This window comes from Gallus gallus, chromosome 2, assembly GCF_016699485.2.
Source record: "Gallus gallus isolate bGalGal1 chromosome 2, bGalGal1.mat.broiler.GRCg7b, whole genome shotgun sequence".
Taxonomy (NCBI): Eukaryota; Metazoa; Chordata; class Aves; order Galliformes; family Phasianidae; genus Gallus; species Gallus gallus.
Window position 1 is genome coordinate 18392557 of NC_052533.1, and position 12912 is coordinate 18405468.

The 12912-nt window shown below is 36.8% G+C and overlaps 1 long non-coding RNA gene across 1 annotated transcript in view; it reads left to right on the forward strand.

Annotated features, from left to right (window-relative positions):
• Window positions 1-12912, forward strand: part of LOC107052622 — a 42518-nt gene that overhangs the window by 6022 nt on the left and 23584 nt on the right. Inside the window, exon 2 of the long non-coding RNA XR_005856222.2 lies at window positions 11122-11415. This is a non-coding gene — a long non-coding RNA (uncharacterized LOC107052622). The remainder of the gene's footprint in view (window positions 1-11121; window positions 11416-12912) is intronic.

Consider the following 12912-nt stretch of genomic DNA (forward strand, 5'->3'; position numbering starts at 1 on the left):
AACTCATTGACCAGAAATTATCAAGTTTCTACAACAGGTAGCATAGTCAGCATAGTCTGACCTGCCTCTAGCTGCCAAGAAAGACTTGTTCTCTGTGGAACTATTGCAGGTCCATTCCAAAAGGACAGGTAATATTTTAGAATTATAGAAATCTTAGTATTGTTTGAGTTGGAAGGAATCATTAAAGATCATCTGGTCCAACTCTCCTGCAATGAACAAGGACATCTGCAGCTAGATTAGGTGCTAAGAGCCCCATCCAGCCTGGCCTTGAGTGTTTCTAAGGATGGGGGCATCCACCACCTCTCTTGGCAACCTGTTCCAGTAACTCACCACTCTTATCATAGACGAACTTGTTCCTTATATGTAATTCAAATCTCCCCTCTTTTAGCATGAAATCATTTCCCCTTGTTCTATCAAACAGGCCCTGCTAAAGAGTCTATCCACTTCTTTCCTACAGCCACCCTGTAGATACTGAAAGGCCGCTATCAGGTCACCTTGCAGCCTTCTCTTCTCCAGGCTGAATGGCCAGAGCTCTCTCTGCCTGTCCTCATAGGGAGGTGTTTGTTCCATGGATCACTTTTGTGGCCCTTCTCTGGATGTGCTCCAACAGGTCCACATCTTTCCTGTACAGAGGACTCCACATCTGGATGCAGTACTCCAGGTGAGGCCTCACCAGTGCACCTCCCTCAACCTGCTGGACACATTTCTTTGGATGCAGCCCAGGATACTGTTAGTTTTCTGGGCTGTGAGGGCACATAGCTGGCTCACATCCAGCTTGCCACCCACCATTCCCCCCAGGTCTTTTTCTGCATCCCCCAGCTTGTCCTGATAGTGGGGGTTGCCAAAACACAGCTGCAAGACCTTGCACTTGACTTTGTTGAACCTCATGAGATTCACCTGGGCCCACTGCTAAAGCCTGTCTAGGTCCCTCTGAATGGCATCCTGTCTCTTGGGTGTGTTGACTGCACCACAGAGCTCAGTGTCACCTGCAGACTTTCTGAGGGTTCACTCAATTTCACTGTTGATGTAATTGATGAAGATATTTAAGAGCACTGGTCCCAGTTCTGATCCCTGAGGGACACCAGTCCTCAGTGATCTCCATCTGGACATCAAGCCATTGACCACAACCCTCTGTGTATGATTTTGCAATCAGTTCCTTCTCCATTGAATAATTCACCCAATTTTTTACGACATCTGTGTGTCATATACATTCTCTAGGAACTTCATAGTGCATATGAGCCCATTTCAGTGTAATGCAATTATTATCTTTTCAATTAACTTTATCTTCCTACCTTTATCTAACTAAATGCCTCTTTTCCCAGCTTCTCATGTATATATTCTGAATCGAGGATGTTAGTTTTTAAAGCTCCTTTGCTGATGACTGGAGATTCTGTCATTTTACTGGTGCTTTACATTTAGGTAATTTTCTCATTCTTCTTTGAACTTCCTATTCCATGATCTGAATTTCAGTTTGATTAATCACACCACTCCATTGCCACTTTCTTTTTTCAGTCTACCTTGCCAAAGGGTTATATGATGCCTCCCATTCCCGTTGTTCTTTCCAGAATCAGTCAAACCTAGTAAATTTGTCACTGTATTCTCCTCATCTTTCTGCCTGACAGCTGGAGATATTTCCTCTGGTCATCTCCACTTCACTGGTATTGACATTGTTCATACTGTACTTCTTTAGCACTGTTGTTTGTTCTTCTTTAACTCCACTTCTATGATTTTATGAGATTAAGATATTTTTTCCCCCGCGATTGCATTAGTACTGCTCTAGTTTTCAATTTCCTCTTGTTCATGTTACCCCAAGTAAAGCTACTGTCAGTGCTGTGTTCATGCGGACACAGTGGGACAACTAGAGGGTGGGTGTGAAATAGAGGTCTTAATCTACAAATCAGTAAGTGGGAGCATCTCTGAATCTAAATCTATACTAGTGTATTTTAGAGAAGGAAGTTTAGTTTCTCAGAATGACATTGTCATCTTGTCTGAAGAAAAGTTTTAAAATTTGAAGAATAAATGATTTAGTGAAATACATTTAGTTTTCCCTTCCTCTGGATATGGAAAGATTTTTTTTCTTTAGAATAATCTGTATTTTTATTAGGCTTCATTTCTGAAGTAGGCAATAAAAGTTAGAGTGTTTTATAATGAGTGACAGACCATGTGATTTAGGTCAGGATTGCTGACATTATAACCTTTCCAGGAAGCAATTATGGTATACTTAGTGTATTAATTTCTGGCAAATGAATCACAGGGAGAATTGTGTGTTTTCTTTTAATCCTGCCAGTTTCTGTGCTTTATGATAAAGCCCACATCTATCTGCATAACCGTAAACGGCCTGTTTTATTTTAAATGGTTCCTTACAACTTACTGCAAGTTAAACGCATTTTCTGAGTTCTATGCCTCAATAGAAAACATGAGAGTCCATTCTTCCTGTGAATTCTATCGATATTAAGAAAAAAGTAGCTGTCTTAAATACAGCATAGAGAGAATAATTTAAATTTTAAATTTGCTTACTTGAGAGAGAAATTCATTTTGAAGCTACAGTTTCATAATTTGGAACCAACTAAAGCATTTGTTCTTTTGCGGATAAAGGGCAAATATACACTGACTCAAATTACGTTAAATGCTGTTTTAGCTCTGTGTTGTGGGTACCCTGGCATTTATCCTCATTGTTTCTGTCTAAACTTTTGACTAGTGAAAGTGACTTGATGAAGAATATTTTATTCCCATTTTAGTATTTAATTTTTTGCCTAACATTTATTTTACTTCCTTTCTTCTTTCCATAGTTATGGTACCTTTGTCAGCTCTTTTGAAACCATGTATTGTGAAACACATAATTAAATAGACATTTCTACAGCTCTTCAGAAGAAAACCCTGTTAACACACTCTTATTTTCCCTCTTTCTGTGTAGCTTCCTTTCTCTCTGCATTAACTCTGTCCACAGAGGTATATGAAAGTCATGGCAATTACTGTGTTTAAAACCTGTTACTTTATGCAGCCAAAGAAGTGCTGCATAAGAAAACAGCACATCCACATCACAGTAATTCTTTGATCTTGCTAGGGTCAGTACAAGACTATCCTATGAATTCTTGTCCATTCCAATTAAGGAGTGCCAAATCCTTTTTTGTGTTTGCTCTCTAAACACCTTTTCTCATAGGCTAGGTGTCTTTGCTGTCTAGAGAAAGTTTGGTTAGTGACGTTTCGACTATCTTTAATGTGGCACAGCTGCAAGCTATGAAGTAAAACTTTAGCAGCACCATTGTCAGCTTCCTTAATGAGTTCTCAGTGTTTTTAACACCCACACTGCTGATTTCTGGGTAGATAAAGTCAAATAATTTTGCTAACACTTTTTTTAGTTCCTGGTTATACTCACTGTTTGTAAAGTCATGGTATGGATATTTCTACACCTAAAAATTCAGTATATCAAGGTGATTGGCAGTCAACCATTGGAGGTAAATGACAGCTAAATAGTTTAGTGGGAAAGGTAGCAGAGAAGTGCTTAGATCTAGTCTTGGCTGTGCAGTTAATTTCCTAAATGTCTTTAAGAAATACAGGAAACTCTGACTCACTTCTTTCATTGTAAAATGGGGTTTTTAATTGTTCCTGATCATATGTACACATACACAAACACACTCAAGACTACATCTATTAGTATCTTTGTGAAGAGGCTAGTAAAACTCTTGGATACTTACCACCCATGAATAAAAGTGGTTCAGTAATAGCTTTCTGAGAATGTAGGATCCTAGGAACTCCCAGTAATTAAGAAACTGAAGGCAGCAGTCCTGTCCAGCTCAGACACCTATCAATACGCGGAATGAATCACTGCACTGAAGGTGCATATATCTCTAGAGGGATGACAGAAGTGGCTGGCGTAAACTACAGTTCTTAATTCTAGAGACTGTGTTTTGTTGAGGTTCATAGTCCAAATGGAAATCTCTATTCTGGCTGTAAATAAAATTGAGGCTGGTATATTCAGTACTGATTATATACTGGGAAAAAGCCCTGCAAGAATCTTTGAAATGCAAAGATTTTCTATACTTGGAAAGAAAAAAATCACCTTTAGACACTGAAGTTAAAAGAAAAGAAAGTAACTGAGCTGAGATTCATTTTTTTCACCTGTTCTTCATCTTTCACTGTTCTCATGATTCCTGAGATGAGATGTGACAACATTCCAGAGAAATCTTGCCAAATACTGTATTAGCAGCAGTGTTTAAATTCAGGATTCAGATTCCTAACTATCTTGCCAAATCTATGAGACAAAAATCTGATCTCCACAACACATTACCATCTTTCTCCACTGAAGTTTGAGGTTCCTGCAGCATTTCCAGCTACAAAAATCCTTAAGAGGTCTTCAGCAGCTGTGGTCTTCAGCAGCTGTGGAGACTTTTGTTAGCTTTAGTCTATTTTGTTACGAGTTCTACACAGAATCAATAGGAATTTCTGTCTGGGGCACTGCAACTCTGAGATAGCCTTCAATGAGTAGGTGTGAATATAAGATAGGTACCAGTCACATTATACCTCTTTAAATACCTACCCCTGTGCAGTAGAGAACATAGAGAAACTGTAACTCCATGTCTGAATACCTCCCAAATCTTCATGCACATATTTATTCAGGAAAAGCAGGGTTAAAATTTCATAAACCAAATGTGGCACATAGACACTTACTTTCCACTGATATTAGAGCAACTCCATAGCATTACTAGGCACGTTTTGCCCTTATTTATATTTCACTCTGGGGAATTAAGCCAATGGTTAGGAGCATATTTTGATGAGAACAAGTGAAAACAAGTCGTTACTTTTTTCAAAATCTTGCATTGGATCTCAGCTCAGTCTCTAAACGTGCTTGGAAATCTGACTAAAGCACATAGACACTAGGTAATTAGAAATAAAAAGGATATGTGACTAACTTACATGATCCCAAGTTGTGTTTACAGTTGTAGCACTATTTGTCAATCTAAACTTTTTTTTTTTACCACTTTAAACTTATTGTATAGAGATAGGACTGAACTAAACAGGTACGTATTCTGAATTCTTTGCTATGAAATAAATGAAAAATGCATTCTGCTGTAATGCACTGAAGTGCATTCTCTTCAGAAGTTTGCTTGCTTAAGGTCATCCACTGCTTCCTGAACTAGATAAATAACAAGATCTGAGGTCCCATTTATGATAAGAAAAGGTATTGTATGAAAAAAATCCTTTTCAAAACAGTTCTGCTGCAAGACTGCATTTATTTCTGAGCACCTTTTTCCATGTAAATTATTGGTGAGAAATCTGAGAAAAGAAATGATAATGATGAGAACAAAAGAGACTGACTTCCTAGAGAAGGTGAAAGAGTCATGCAATTATATGGTAGTTTGGCCAAGCGATTAATGACTGCAAGATCTATGATAGTGGTCTGCAAATAACTGATGGGTAGAACACTGAAAAGTGACACAACTATTTAGGACAATGGAAATGAAGAAAAGTTCATATCTTTTGGGATAGGAAAATGTTACATGGGAGATTATTAGCTCTGTTGAAATAGCTGCTGTTAGTATACTTTTTATTATCCACTCATTTGCAACAAGACTGAGACCAGCGATATGTGTGATGCAACAGCCTGGAAGCTTACTTATAGGAAATGTGGGACAGTTTCTGATGTTTTCATGCCTGGAGTGAGCACCAGAGGTGCCACGGCCCTTGGGCCATTGATAGTAGTATTGTCCTGTTTGATTTGGGAAGAAATCTGCTTGCCTAGCCTGACCTCCTGAATGGAGATATATATTCAGCTCCTGTTGAATAGTCGAAAGAGTGGTTTTGGTTTATTTTCTTACCCTGGCTGTGCTGATTAGGCATAAGGCTGCCCAACAGATTCCCCTAGACAGCCCTGGCTGCATGATGTAAACAATTTATTACCATTTGCTTGCTCCTTTCTCTACCGTTGCACCACTATTTCTCTGTCCCAGTCTTCTAGTCATTAACCTGCACCATATACCTTTTCTCCTAGTGTCCTAATTTTAAGACATTCGTGTCCAAATTTAATATTTCTGTTATCATTAACATGGTGATCTTGGCCTGATGTAGTGTTATTGATATGATTACACAGGCTTTGTTGACCTTGCAATCTTTTGTTAACCCAAAGGACCCCAGAGCCCCTCTGATTTCCTGTGAAGTTTGGTTGTTTCTCACATAACTGCCTCTTAGCCACCCAAAGGTTGCTTAAATTCAGACCACTCTAGAGCAATTCCTGTAAATTTTGTCAGCATCTGTTGCATCCGAGGACTTCTCATGTTGAGTTCATCAAGTTAGTTTTCACATCCTGTCCAGCTCAGCCTTGCTGAGGCCCAGACCTGGCACCTTCCTGCAGCTCACTGGAGATGTTCTCCTCCTGTCTTTTGTGTCATTTTTTTCCCACTTGGCATACTTTCCTCATTCCAAATTCTGTTTCCTTCCCTACTTTTCACTTTCTTTCCATTCTGAAAAAATATCATTCCATAAATAGCAATAAGTAAAACCTTTAAGTCAGTAATATGGTCTTAACCTATGTCTGACTGTAACTGCTGGAAGAGAGTGAGTCAGAAATCTGGAGAACACTGCATGAGCTGTGACTTGTACCCTGCATGTAGCTCATCAGTTTTCCTCAGATAGTTGCTTCTAGCACTCTTAAAACCTGAGCTAGGGCTTGATTCCTTGTTCTTGGAATGCTGGGCCTGCGCTCAATCGTAACTTCTCATTCCATACACATCACATATTTTAAAAAGTAGTCCACTTTTGGGCAGAAGCATCTCCCAGCTTTTTGTTAGAGTGCTTGCATGTATCATTCCTTTCCCTTGTAACACTGTGCTATTTTATACAATTTTTATTAATGTTGCAAAATGTCTTTTAAATTTTAGACGTTTGTTTTATAAAATAAACACAAAAACAGGCTTTCTCCTCTTAAAATAGGAACTAGTATTTATACACGTGTGTGTGCCTGCTTGTGCCCATGTGCGGCTTTTCATGCCCTTTTCTACTCAACAACAACGAAACTCTACCTTCAGAGCTATGTAGCCAACTGAGCAGATAGAAGATGGATTGTACTTTTACTACTAAGATATCATTTGCCAGTTGGGTGTATTCAACACACACTGTAAGCTGAGGACACATTTTTCACTTCATTGCAGAACTCAATTTTGAATAGGCTTTTTACAATAGAGCTGACTTCTAATTTACACAGTACTGATGTATTATCCTTATGATAAGATTCCAGTGAACTAGAAATAACTGTTATTACATTTCTGCTTTTCATCTCCCACATTATCTCCAATTCTTATCACTGCTGATAATAGCTGTTAAATATGTTCTGTATTTTCAGTGTGATAAAGATTTCTGCCTTTCTTTACTCTTGCCTCTTCTGGTCTTCTCACATACATTTCAATAATTGTAATGTTTGAAAAATATTGTAATGCTTTTTTATTTCTTGTTTTCTACATCTTTGTGTCTTATGCAGATAAAATTTATCTCTTGCTGCATGTTACTGCCAGCTTTCTAATGTAGTAATTTATACACATCTCCAGACAGTTAGATGCATCAACTGAAAAGTGATTTACAGCTAATGAGGCCAGGTCACATATTTTATTGTCAGGATTTACACTTTCCCTATCGACTGTCTGTGCCTTAACATATCTTATGCAAATTACCTACTTTATGCAGGCTCTTTCAGGCTTTTTCTACTGCTTCCTTTGTCAGGCCACTTGTAGTTCTCCATTTTATTCAATAATTTATAAAAGATACTTCATGCATTTTTTTCCCCATCTCTTCCTGCTTGGTTATTTCTTCCAGTTTAATGGCTTGTTGTCAGAAGCAGTATATTCCTCACATAATTTTAGTTTTGATCTAATAAGTCCATCTCTCATAGTTTCCTTTCATTACTCATTGTATTTTTTGACATCCTTCACAGATGTCATCTTTTCTTCTGGATACTTCCTGCCAACATAAAGTCATTTAAGGTCAGGGTTCACAGATTGCTAACTTCTCCCTGCTTCTCCTGTCAAATTCCCTTAAATACACTTTCATCAAGTCATTAATTCCAGTCATACGATATAACTGGCTGACAAGTAGCAGCTCCTTAAGTTATCTTGAGCTTTAATCAGATTTACTGGATACTCTTTATCTTTGTTTCCTTACTATAAATCTCTTCTCTTGAACTACCTAAAGCTGCCTACATCTGCACTGTCTGACGGCCCATACCTCTTTCCTTTGGCATTTTTGCAATTTCTCTTAGTAATGCAAGGCACTGTTAAACCTAAATACCAGCTCTTGCATTGAAGACAGTTTTCACTGAGAAATCATTGCTAAAGAAAATATGACTGCGTATTTTCTATCCCGATAAAACATACAGAAATTATTCTTTTAACATTTAGCACATTTGCACCTAGCATTTAAATATTTGCAACAAAGAAGACTCAAGTGGATAAGATGAACAAACTAGGCCTTTCCTAAGCTCCTTTTTTCCCCGTTATATCCACCCGTTCTTTTTTCCATGCAACTTATTTTAAATTCTAATAAACAGCTAACCTTGAAAGATTCCAACATACTTTGGTAAATTCCTGTCTGTGTGATCCTGCTGTATAATTTACCCAAGTGAACTGCTGATTTGCTTATTTGTTTGGTAAAGCTTTCCTTTCCTTGCTAACTTTGTCTGCTCTAAGATTGTTCTTTGCACCCTGAAACTTTGTCATCCCTTTTCTTCTTGAATCCTGTCACTACTTTAAATATTCTCAATATTTTTTTTACTAGTAATACAGTAAATGCTGTTTAGTTACATCCAGATCTCGGGGAAACAAAATGCAGACTTTAGTAGTTAGTTGACATATTTCACTTTATAGCAATATTTTTAATAACAAAATCTTTCTTGATACTATTCAGTAAAATGCATATTTTCCTGATTGTTTGCACAAGTTTTTGCAGCTGAAGATTTGTGTGCAAAACACTTAACTGATGATTCTAGAATCTCTTCAATCTCAGGTAATTCTCTCAGTCCTTGAGCATCCTCATCTGTGATCTGTACTTTATTTTGACTAACTGCATGCTATATATACCTTGTTTTTCTGTCCATTTTTCAAAGAAGTCCTTGTTTCCCTTTATTAAGAAATAAAATATATTTTTTCTTCAGTAATTATTGTATTCTTCTAAACTCTCTGTTTCAGTCATCTACTCAGTTTTCCCTTTTCATTTACAAAGAAATTTTTGGTGGAATCATCATCATTATAAATAACGTTAGCAGCAAAGGGGAAGATTGTTCTCAGTGTAATCTGTTATAATGTATTGACATTAACTATGCCTTTCTTCAAAAAAACTTTATTCTTCAAATTTGATTTTGAGATGAAAGCTCAGTGATAAGGAAACCATAAGTCAATATTTTATTAACAATGATAAGGACTCCAAATTATTTACTAAACAATAATTATATCAAGCTTATATGTAAAATGCCTTTTGTCATTGCTAATAAACACAGTAAATACACATAAAAGGCGATCTTTTTGTTGGTGCTATTTAAAAATAGACACACAAAAGTCAGGGATTTTTTAAAATGTAAGTAAAGGCATAGGAAAGCTTTTCAGGCTCTGCACATAGAAACACTTCTCTGCTAGCCTTGCACCTGCCAAAGTAAAGGCCAGATTGCCATCCTACTGTAGTGAGTACACAAAAATACTGCATGATCCGCTAACATGGCTGACTGCCTTTGCTTACCTAGGCAAGAAGCCTTAGATAAAATTACATTCTATTGGGCTGTTGCATTTTCTTACCAAGGTTCCCAACCTCTACAGCCAAATCTCAGAGCTGGACAAGGCCCCTCTTCAGCTTTCCATGTCTGTGTTGCAAAATAATACTTCTGACGGCAAGGGAAGGAATCATAATTTTGGCAGCTATATAAGAGCACGTGATGCTTGGCACTTCAGGATGTGATGAGGAACACATAATTGAACACAAAACCTCTTAGTAGTGTAACAACTGACTCACAGTTTGCTGACTGCTGTTAATTATTGAACAATCCCAACTTGTCTGACCAAAAACCTACCCTATGTCTCCTCAACAGCTTGCCCTAGATGACTAATAGCAACTGCTTTTGAAAGAGGTCCAGGAATGTCTTTGTACTGCCTTTGCTTTTCCACAACCCTAGCCAAGCTTTTATGTACCAAGAACCCTGAAACTCTGGGCCAAAACCTCTCTCTCTTGGTACTTCTTTCATAAACAAGTTCTCTGTTAGATTTCAAATACAGCTGATGCTGAAATATGCAAAAAAGAAGCTTGAACAGAAGGATTCTTTGATTAGAAATTCTCTTAGCCTCTTTAAATATGGCTTCTTCATTATTAGCATTAGGGTGAATAACATAGGGAGCAAGGGAAAAATACAAAATGTAATCCTATTTGACGAACAACATGAAGTAATAGTCTTTAAATTCAGACGTAGGTAACAAAAAGGTGTTTTGTCCACAATATATTGATTCCTATAACTCTCTTAGTATCTGTAGGAACCTGAGAAACTGAGTAGATACTATTCTCTGAACTGAATTTTTACAAGTGATACGGTTGTATATAGTCTTTCTTCTTAGAAGATTTTTCTTTTGAAATATGTAGTTAGTTTTGGCAACTAAAAAAAGTCAGCTTTATAAAATCAGCTAGAACTGGAACAGAAGCCGCAGCAAAAGTTCATTTTCTGAATATGTATCTGTTTTATTTCTTTATTGCAAGTGTTAATGTTTGTGAGATTCATAAAAGCAGAGAAGCAGTCCTTGACCAGCAGTGCCCTTATACACCACTATCTGAATAGTTTAATTTCTCATAGGATGTCTGAGTACAGGCCTTATTTATAATAAGCAGAAGTCAAAACACTGTGCTTTTATTCATGTTTCACACCAATCTCTTCTCTTAAATCTTCTTCTTGATTCCACATCAGAGAATGTTTCATCAACTTAGCTCCCATGGAGGAATCCTCCCATGGAGGAATGTGGATTAGTTGTTTCATATGGTTTAGAAGAATTAGAGATGCCAAGATGGAATGAAAATGACCAATGCATCAATCCACCTAGTGCAAGTCAATGGCAATTCCTGATGATTTTCAGGTTATTTTTTGTCTGTTTGTTTTCTTTCCCCTAGGCATTTTCAATACTGTCACTTTGGATTTGGACTTACAGACTCAGATCTCCTTGTGGAAACCATCTCAAAGTTTCCTGTCAAGAATTGAGTAGTGTTGATTCTTTTTCCTTACAAAAGAAAGATGGTTCCATCACCCATTTTCTTTATTAAAATATAATAATTCAGGGCACTTTGAAAATAAAAGAAAATTCAGTGCAGTCAGCATACTGCAAGATCTTTGTATGGCAACTTGAACAACCAGCAAAATCTTCTACTGGTTACAATCGAGATTATCTGCATCTATCCTGAAGATGTGTAAGTGTTATAAAACTTTATTTGTTTTAAAATTGTCCTTATCTTAGTGAGAAAGTTAGAATTAAATTTGCTATGTAGAACATCTGACTAAAATTTTATTGCTCATTGGCATTGCAAAATGTTCTTCATATTTATTTGTTAAATAAATTATCTTTTTCACTAGCTATTAATGGATTTTACTAACTGGTGAGCTGTAACCAGTGTCAGAAAGACTATGAAGAGAAAGGAAATGTCAAATAGCTATACTGTGATTTGTGTTGTGTTTACACCATCATTTCCAAGAACAAGATTTCTCTTGTTTTTTTTTCAAGTAGAATTCGGGCAGTCTACTTGGGGTCTTAAAACTGTACTACATTTTGATTATTATTTTCACCACAGTGCTTGATTTTTCATTGGAGTGCAACTGTTAGACAAATATTAACAGGTACACATACCTGTGAGACAGCTGTAGGGAAAAGGGCCTAAAATTACAGACTGTGAGCTAAACACTTTCCCCTGAGCCATGTACCTTTTCCCATTCAATTTGTTGCACATAAAACAAGAATGTAACCTGTAAGAAAGAAGTTTGTAGTTTTGCAAGAAGCATTTTGCAAAGTATTTTCTCTTAAACCTTTATATACTCTGTTTTGATGACTATGAACAAAGACAAAAAACAAGCACACTAAATAAGCTTCTCTTTCTGCTACTCCTTCTGGTAGAAGCACAAAGAGAGAGACAAGTCCAAACCAGCTCTGGCTTTATTTTTTCAAAATTCAATTAGTTATGTTGAGGTTTTGAGATGTGCAAACCTAAATCTTATTAATTATTAATTTGTATTGGCGCAATTACCTTCAGTACGATAGGTTGGAACAAAGCTGAATGTAACGGGATTTTTGTTAGTTGGTTGCCTTAATATCTTTTGTTTTCTGTAATCCTTAATATCCCCTATTTTCTGTATGACAGTTTCTTCTGCAACCTCAGATTCTCTTCCTGTGTAGCCTTCTAGTCCTACCACCTTCTTCATCTTCCTTTCCTACAAACTTCCTGATCATGCTGCTGAAATAATACTCCTCACAAGCAATGCACTTTTTACAATGTAAAAGAATACATTGTGTGTGTATTTCTCATGCATTTTATCTATAACTTGTCTATTCCACTAGGCAATTGTAAGTCTTCCCCAGATTTGTTCACCAAGAATACAATATGTCTGCTATTGTGTGTACTAAAAATAATGATAATTTAGCACCGACTGCCAGTGGCTGTTGGACTTTAGGAGCTGGAACAGGTCATTCTGCTTAGTATTGTGTTTGGGTCCTCAGCCAATATTTATTATTAATAATACTAGCTGAAGAAAGCATTTCCATTTAATGTTTTTCATAATGATTGGAAAACCTAGGAAGACCAGGTGTGAAATTTGAAAACATAAAATTTGATTTTACAGACTTAAGCTCTAAGATGTACACTGTTGTTTACAAAAATAAACTATGATGACTTCAAAATAATTTCCATACTTTTTTC